Genomic DNA, 9,584 nt, shown 5'->3' on the forward strand with positions numbered 1-9,584 from the left:
AGCATAGTTGGGATGGACAGTAGCTAGCGCATTGGTTTGATAGTAGCATAGTTGGGATGGACAGTAGCTAGCGCATTGGTTTGATAGTAGCATAGTTGGGATGGACAGTAGCTAGCACATTGGTTTGATGGATGGACAGTAGCTAGCACATTGGTTTGATAGCAGCATAGTTGGGATGGACAGTAGCTAGCACATTGGTTTGATAGTAGCATAGTTGGGATGGACAGTAGCTAGCACATTGGTTTGATAGTAGCATAGTTGGGATGGACAGTAGCTAGCGCATTGGTTTGATAGTGGCATAGTTGGGATGGACAGTAGCTAGCGCATTGGTTTGATAGTGGCATAGTTGGGATGGACAGTAGCTAGTGCATTGGTTTGATAGTAGCATAGTTGGGATGGACAGTAGCTAGCGCATTGGTTTGATAGTAGCCTAGTTGGGATGGACAGTAGCTAGCGCATTGGTTTGATAGTAGCATAGTTGGGATGGACAGTAGCTAGCGCATTGGTTTGACAGTAGCATAGTTGGGATGGACAGTAGCAAGCGCATTGGTTTGATAGTGGCATAGTTGGGATGGACAGTAGCTAGTGCATTGGTTTGATAGTAGCATAGTTGGGATGGACAGTAGCTAGCGCATTGGTTTGATGGATGGACAGTAGCTAGCGCATTGGTTTGATAGTAGCCTAGTTGGGATGGACAGTAGCTAGCACATTGGTTTGATAGTAGCATAGTTGGGATGGACAGTAGCTAGCGCATTGGTTTGATAGTAGCATAGTTGGGATGGACAGTAGCTAGCGCATTGGTTTGATAGTATCATAGTTGGGATGGACAGTAGCTAGCGCATTGGTTTGATAGTAGCATAGTTGGGATGGACAGTAGCTAGCGCATTGGTTTGACAGTAGCTAGCGCATTGGTTTGACAGTAGCATAGTTGGGATGGACAGTAGCTAGCGCATTGGTTTGACAGTAGCATAGTTGGGATGGACAGTAGCTAGCGCATTGGTTTGATAGTAGCATAGTTGGGATGGACTGTAGCTAGCGCATTGGTTTGATAGTAGCATAGTTGGAATGGACAGTAGCTAGCGCATTGGTTTGATAGTAGCATAGTTGGGATGGACTGTAGCTAGCGCATTGGTTTGATAGTAGCATAGTTGGGATGGACTGTAGCTAGCGCATTGGTTTGATAGTAGCATAGTTGCAATGGACAGTAGCTAGCGCATTAGTTTGACAGTAGCATAGTTGGGATGGACAGTAGCTAGTGCATTGGTTTGACAGTAGCATAGTTGGGATGGACAGTAGCTAGCGCATTGGTTTGATAGTGGCATAGTTGGGATAGACAGTAGCTAGCCCATTGGTTTGATAGTGGCATAGTTGGGATGGACAGTAGCTAGCGCATTGGTTTGATAGTGGCATAGTTGGGATGGACAGTAGCTAGTGCATTGGTTTGATAGTAGCATAGTTGGGATGGACAGTAGCTAGCGCATTGGTTTGATAGTAGCCTAGTTGGGATGGACAGTAGCTAGCGCATTGGTTTGATAGTAGCATAGTTGGGATGGACAGTAGCTAGCGCATTGGTTTGACAGTAGCATAGTTGGGATGGACAGTAGCAAGCGCATTGGTTTGATAGTGGCATAGTTGGGATGGACAGTAGCTAGTGCATTGGTTTGATAGTAGCATAGTTGGGATGGACAGTAGCTAGCGCATTGGTTTGATGGATGGACAGTAGCTAGCGCATTGGTTTGATAGTAGCCTAGTTGGGATGGACAGTAGCTAGCACATTGGTTTGATAGTAGCATAGTTGGGATGGACAGTAGCTAGCGCATTGGTTTGATAGTAGCATAGTTGGGATGGACAGTAGCTAGCGCATTGGTTTGATAGTAGCATAGTTGGGATGGACTATAGCTAGCGCATTGGTTTGATAGTAGCATAGTTGGTATGGACAGTAGCTAGCGCATTGGTTTGACAGTAGCATAGTTGGGATGGACAGTATCTAGCGCATTGGTTTGACAGTAGCATAGTTGGGATGGACAGTATCTAGCGCATTGGTTTGACAGTGGCATAGTTGGGAAAGAGAGTAGCTAGCGCATTGGTTTGATAGTGGCATAGTTGGGATGGACAGTAGCTAGCACATTGGTTTGATAGCAGCATAGTTGGGATGGACAGTAGCTAGCACATTGGTTTGATAGTAGCATAGTTGGGATGGACAGTAGCTAGCGCATTGGTTTGACAGTGGCATAGTTGGGATAGACAGTAGCTAGCGCATTGGTTTGATAGTGGCATAGTTGGGATGGACAGTAGCTAGCACATTGGTTTGATAGCAGCATAGTTGGGATGGACAGTAGCTAGCACATTGGTTTGATGGATGGACAGTAGCTAGCGCATTGGTTTGATAGTAGCATAGTTGGGATGGACAGTAGCTAGCGCATTGGTTTGATAGTAGCATAGTTGGGATGGACAGTAGCTAGCGCATTGGTTTGATAGTGGCATAGTTGGGATGGACAGTAGCTAGCGCATTGGTTTGATAGTGGCATAGTTGGGATGGACAGTAGCTAGTGCATTGGTTTGATAGTAGCATAGTTGGGATGGACAGTAGCTAGCGCATTGGTTTGATAGTAGCATAGTTGGGATGGACAGTAGCTAGCGCATTGGTTTGATAGTAGCATAGTTGGGATGGACAGTAGCTAGCGCATTGGTTTGATAGTAGCATAGTTGGGATGGACTGTAGCTAGCGCATTGGTTTGATAGTGGCATAGTTGGGATGGACAGTAGCTAGCGCATTGGTTTGATAGTGGCATAGTTGGGATGGACAGTAGCTAGTGCATTGGTTTGATAGTAGCATAGTTGGGATGGACAGTAGCTAGCGCATTGGTTTGATAGTAGCATAGTTGGGATGGACAGTAGCTAGCGCATTGGTTTGATAGCAGCATAGTTGGGATGGACAGTAGCTAGCGCATTGGTTTGATAGTAGCATAGTTGGGATGGACAGTAGCTAGTGCATTGGTTTGATAGTGGCATAGTTGGGATGGACAGTAGCTAGCACATTGGTTTGATAGCAGCATAGTTGGGATGGACAGTAGCTAGCACATTGGTTTGATGGATGGACAGTAGCTAGCGCATTGGTTTGATAGTAGCATAGTTGGGATGGACAGTAGCTAGCGCATTGGTTTGATAGTAGCATAGTTGGGATGGACAGTAGCTAGCGCATTGGTTTGATAGTGGCATAGTTGGGATGGACAGTAGCTAGCGCATTGGTTTGATAGTGGCATAGTTGGGATGGACAGTAGCTAGTGCATTGGTTTGATAGTAGCATAGTTGGGATGGACAGTAGCTAGCGCATTGGTTTGATAGTAGCATAGTTGGGATGGACAGTAGCTAGCGCATTGGTTTGATAGTAGCATAGTTGGGATTGGGATAGCTAGCGCATTGGTTTGACAGTGGCATAGTTGGGATAGACAGTAGCTAGCGCATTTGTTTGATAGTGGCATAGTTGGGATGGACAGTAGCTAGCACATTGGTTTGATAGCAGCATAGTTGGGATGGACAGTAGCTAGCACATTGGTTTGATAGTAGCATAGTTGGGATGGACAGTAGCTAGCGCATTGGTTTGATAGCAGCATAGTTGGGATGGACAGTAGCTAGCGCATTGGTTTGATAGTAGCATAGTTGGGATGGACAGTAGCTAGTGCATTGGTTTGATAGTGGCATAGTTGGGATGGACAGTAGCTAGCACATTGGTTTGATAGCAGCATAGTTGGGATGGACAGTAGCTAGCACATTGGTTTGATGGATGGACAGTAGCTAGCGCATTGGTTTGATAGTAGCATAGTTGGGATGGACAGTAGCTAGCGCATTGGTTTGATAGTAGCATAGTTGGGATGGACAGTAGCTAGCGCATTGGTTTGATAGTGGCATAGTTGGGATGGACAGTAGCTAGCGCATTGGTTTGATAGTGGCATAGTTGGGATGGACAGTAGCTAGTGCATTGGTTTGATAGTAGCATAGTTGGGATGGACAGTAGCTAGCGCATTGGTTTGATAGTAGCCTAGTTGGGATGGACAGTAGCTAGCGCATTGGTTTGATAGCTGCATAGTTGGGATGGACAGTAGCTAGCACATTGGTTTGATAGCAGCATAGTTGGGATGGACAGTAGCTAGCACATTGGTTTGATAGTAGCATAGTTGGGATGGACAGTAGCTAGCGCATTGGTTTGATAGTAGCATAGTTGGGATGGACAGTAGCTAGCGCATTGGTTTGATAGTAGCATAGTTGGCAAGGACAGTAGCTAGCGCATTGGTTTGATAGTGGCATAGTTGGGATGGACAGTAGCTAGCGCATTGGTTTGATAGCGGCATAGTTGGGATGGACAGTAGCTAGTGCATTGGTTTGATAGTAGCATAGTTGGGATGGACAGTAGCTAGCGCATTTGTTTGATAGTAGCATAGTTGGGATGGACAGTAGCTAGCACATTGGTTTGATAGCAGCATAGTTGGGATGGACAGTAGCTAGCGCATTGGTTTGATAGTAGCATAGTTGGGATGGACAGTAGCTAGCGCATTGGTTTGATAGTAGCATAGTTGGGATGGACAGTAGCTAGCGCATTGGTTTGATAGTAGCATAGTTGGGATGGACAGTAGCTAGCGCATTGGTTTGATAGTAGCATAGTTGGGATGGACAGTAGCTAGCGCATTGGTTTGATAGTTGCATAGTTGGGATGGACAGTAGCTAGCGCATTGGTTTGATAGTAGCATAGTTGGGATGGACAGTAGCTAGCGCATTGGTTTGATAGTAGCATAGTTGGGATGGACAGTAGCTAGCGCATTGGTTTGACAGTAGCATAGTTGGGATGGACAGTAGCTAGCGCATTGGTTTGATAGTAGCATAGTTGGGATGGACAGTAGCTAGCGCATTGGTTTGATAGTAGCATAGTTGGGATGGACAGTAGCTAGCGCATTGGTTTGATAGTAGCATAGTTGGGATGGACAGTAGCTAGCGCATTGGTTTGATAGTAGCATAGTTGGGATGGACAGTAGCTAGCGCATTGGTTTGACAGTAGCATAGTTGGGATGGACAGTAGCTAGCGCATTGGTTTGACAGTGGCATAGTTGGGTTAGACAGTAGCTAGTGCATTGGTTTGATAGTGGCATAGTTGGGATGGACAGTAGCTAGCACATTGGTTTGATAGCAGCATAGTTGGGATGGACAGTAGCTAGCACATTGGTTTGATGGATGGACAGTAGCTAGCGCATTGGTTTGATAGTAGCATAGTTGGGATGGACAGTAGCTAGCGCATTGGTTTGATAGTAGCATAGTTGGGATGGACAGTAGCTAGCGCATTGGTTTGATAGTGGCATAGTTGGGATGGACAGTAGCTAGCGCATTGGTTTGATAGTGGCATAGTTGGGATGGACAGTAGCTAGTGCATTGGTTTGATAGTAGCATAGTTGGGATGGACAGTAGCTAGCGCATTGGTTTGATAGTAGCCTAGTTGGGATGGACAGTAGCTAGCGCATTGGTTTGATAGCAGCATAGTTGGGATGGACAGTAGCTAGCACATTGGTTTGATAGCAGCATAGTTGGGATGGACAGTAGCTAGCACATTGGTTTGATAGTAGCATAGTTGGGATGGACAGTAGCTAGCGCATTGGTTTGATAGTAGCATAGTTGGGATGGACAGTAGCTAGCGCATTGGTTTGATAGTAGCATAGTTGGCATGGACAGTAGCTAGCGCATTGGTTTGATAGTGGCATAGTTGGGATGGACAGTAGCTAGCGCATTGGTTTGATAGCGGCATAGTTGGGATGGACAGTAGCTAGTGCATTGGTTTGATAGTAGCATAGTTGGGATGGACAGTAGCTAGCGCATTTGTTTGATAGTAGCATAGTTGGGATGGACAGTAGCTAGCACATTGGTTTGATAGCAGCATAGTTGGGATGGACAGTAGCTAGCGCATTGGTTTGATAGTAGCATAGTTGGGATGGACAGTAGCTAGCGCATTGGTTTGATAGTAGCATAGTTGGGATGGACAGTAGCTAGCGCATTGGTTTGATAGTAGCATAGTTGGGATGGACAGTAGCTAGCACATTGGTTTGATAGTAGCATAGTTGGGATGGACAGTAGCTAGCGCATTGGTTTGATAGTAGCATAGTTGGGATGGACAGTAGCTAGCGCATTGGTTTGATAGTAGCATAGTTGGGATGGACAGTAGCTAGCGCATTGGTTTGATAGTAGCATAGTTGGGATGGACAGTAGCTAGCGCATTGGTTTGACAGTAGCATAGTTGGAATGGACAGTAGCTAGCGCATTGGTTTGATAGTAGCATAGTTGGGATGGACTGTAGCTAGCGCAATGGTTTGATAGTAGCATAGTTGGGATGGACAGTAGCTAGCGCATTGGTTTGATAGTAGCATAGTTGGGATGGACAGTAGCTAGCGCATTGGTTTGATAGTAGCATAGTTGGCATGGACAGTAGCTAGCGCATTGGTTTGATAGTGGCATAGTTGGGATGGACAGTAGCTAGCGCATTGGTTTGATAGCGGCATAGTTGGGATGGACAGTAGCTAGTGCATTGGTTTGATAGTAGCATAGTTGGGATGGACAGTAGCTAGCGCATTGGTTTGACAGTAGCATAGTTGGGATGGACAGTATCTAGCGCATTGGTTTGACAGTAGCATAGTTGGGATGGACAGTATCTAGCGCATTGGTTTGACAGTGGCATAGTTGGGAAAGAGAGTAGCTAGCGCATTGGTTTGATAGTGGCATAGTTGGGATGGACAGTAGCTAGCACATTGGTTTGATAGTAGCATAGTTGGGATGGACAGTAGCTAGCGCATTGGTTTGATAGTAGCATAGTTGGGATGGACAGTAGCTAGCGCATTGGTTTGATAGTAGCATAGTTGGCATGGACAGTAGCTAGCGCATTGGTTTGATAGTGGCATAGTTGGGATGGACAGTAGCTAGCGCATTGGTTTGATAGCGGCATAGTTGGGATGGACAGTAGCTAGTGCATTGGTTTGATAGTAGCATAGTTGGGATGGACAGTAGCTAGCGCATTTGTTTGATAGTAGCATAGTTGGGATGGACAGTAGCTAGCACATTGGTTTGATAGCAGCATAGTTGGGATGGACAGTAGCTAGCGCATTGGTTTGATAGTAGCATAGTTGGGATGGACAGTAGCTAGCGCATTGGTTTGATAGTAGCATAGTTGGGATGGACAGTAGCTAGCGCATTGGTTTGATAGTAGCATAGTTGGGATGGACAGTAGCTAGCACATTGGTTTGATAGTAGCATAGTTGGGATGGACAGTAGCTAGCGCATTGGTTTGATAGTAGCATAGTTGGGATGGACAGTAGCTAGCGCATTGGTTTGATAGTAGCATAGTTGGGATGGACAGTAGCTAGCGCATTGGTTTGATAGTAGCATAGTTGGGATGGACAGTAGCTAGCGCATTGGTTTGACAGTAGCATAGTTGGAATGGACAGTAGCTAGCGCATTGGTTTGATAGTAGCATAGTTGGGATGGACTGTAGCTAGCGCAATGGTTTGATAGTAGCATAGTTGCAATGGACAGTAGCTAGCGCATTGGTTTGACAGTAGCATAGTTGGGATGGACAGTAGCTAGCGCATTGGTTTGACAGTAGCATAGTTGGGATGGACAGTAGCTAGCGCATTGGTTTGATAGTGGCATAGTTGGGATAGACAGTAGCTAGCCCATTGGTTTGATAGTGGCATAGTTGGGATGGACAGTAGCTAGCGCATTGGTTTGATAGCATAGTTGGGATGGTAAGTAGCTAGCACATTGGTTTGATAGCAGCATAGTTGGGATGGACAGTAGATAGCACATTGGTTTGATAGCAGCATAGTTGGGATGGACAGTAGCTAGCACATTGGTTTGATAGTAGCATAGTTGGGATGGACAGTAGCTAGCACATTGGTTTGATAGTAGCATAGTTGGGATGGACAGTAGCTAGCGCATTGGTTTGATAGTAGCATAGTTGGGATGGACTATAGCTAGCGCATTGGTTTGATAGTAGCATAGTTGGTATGGACAGTAGCTAGCGCATTGGTTTGACAGTAGCATAGTTGGGATGGACAGTATCTAGCGCATTGGTTTGACAGTAGCATAGTTGGGATGGACAGTATCTAGCGCATTGGTTTGACAGTGGCATAGTTGGGAAAGAGAGTAGCTAGCGCATTGGTTTGATAGTGGCATAGTTGGGATGGACAGTAGCTAGCACATTGGTTTGATAGCAGCATAGTTGGGATGGACAGTAGCTAGCACATTGGTTTGATAGTAGCATAGTTGGGATGGACAGTAGCTAGCGCATTGGTTTGACAGTGGCATAGTTGGGATAGACAGTAGCTAGCGCATTGGTTTGATAGTGGCATAGTTGGGATGGACAGTAGCTAGCACATTGGTTTGATAGCAGCATAGTTGGGATGGACAGTAGCTAGCACATTGGTTTGATGGATGGACAGTAGCTAGCGCATTGGTTTGATAGTAGCATAGTTGGGATGGACAGTAGCTAGCGCATTGGTTTGATAGTAGCATAGTTGGGATGGACAGTAGCTAGCGCATTGGTTTGATAGTGGCATAGTTGGGATGGACAGTAGCTAGCGCATTGGTTTGATAGTGGCATAGTTGGGATGGACAGTAGCTAGTGCATTGGTTTGATAGTAGCATAGTTGGGATGGACAGTAGCTAGCGCATTGGTTTGATAGTAGCATAGTTGGGATGGACAGTAGCTAGCGCATTGGTTTGATAGTAGCATAGTTGGGATGGACAGTAGCTAGCGCATTGGTTTGATAGTAGCATAGTTGGGATGGACTGTAGCTAGCGCATTGGTTTGATAGTGGCATAGTTGGGATGGACAGTAGCTAGCGCATTGGTTTGATAGTGGCATAGTTGGGATGGACAGTAGCTAGTGCATTGGTTTGATAGTAGCATAGTTGGGATGGACAGTAGCTAGCGCATTGGTTTGATAGTAGCATAGTTGGGATGGACAGTAGCTAGCGCATTGGTTTGATAGCAGCATAGTTGGGATGGACAGTAGCTAGCGCATTGGTTTGATAGTAGCATAGTTGGGATGGACAGTAGCTAGTGCATTGGTTTGATAGTGGCATAGTTGGGATGGACAGTAGCTAGCACATTGGTTTGATAGCAGCATAGTTGGGATGGACAGTAGCTAGCACATTGGTTTGATGGATGGACAGTAGCTAGCGCATTGGTTTGATAGTAGCATAGTTGGGATGGACAGTAGCTAGCGCATTGGTTTGATAGTAGCATAGTTGGGATGGACAGTAGCTAGCGCATTGGTTTGATAGTGGCATAGTTGGGATGGACAGTAGCTAGCGCATTGGTTTGATAGTGGCATAGTTGGGATGGACAGTAGCTAGTGCATTGGTTTGATAGTAGCATAGTTGGGATCGACAGTAGCTAGCGCATTGGTTTGATAGTAGCATAGTTGGGATGGACAGTAGCTAGCGCATTGGTTTGATAGTAGCATAGTTGGGATTGGGATAGCTAGCGCATTGGTTTGACAGTGGCATAGTTGGGATAGACAGTAGCTAGCGCATTTGTTTGATAGTGGC

Source organism: Borostomias antarcticus (assembly GCF_949987555.1).
Source record: "Borostomias antarcticus genome assembly, contig: scaffold_43, whole genome shotgun sequence".
Lineage (NCBI taxonomy): Eukaryota > Metazoa > Chordata > Actinopteri > Stomiiformes > Stomiidae > Borostomias > Borostomias antarcticus.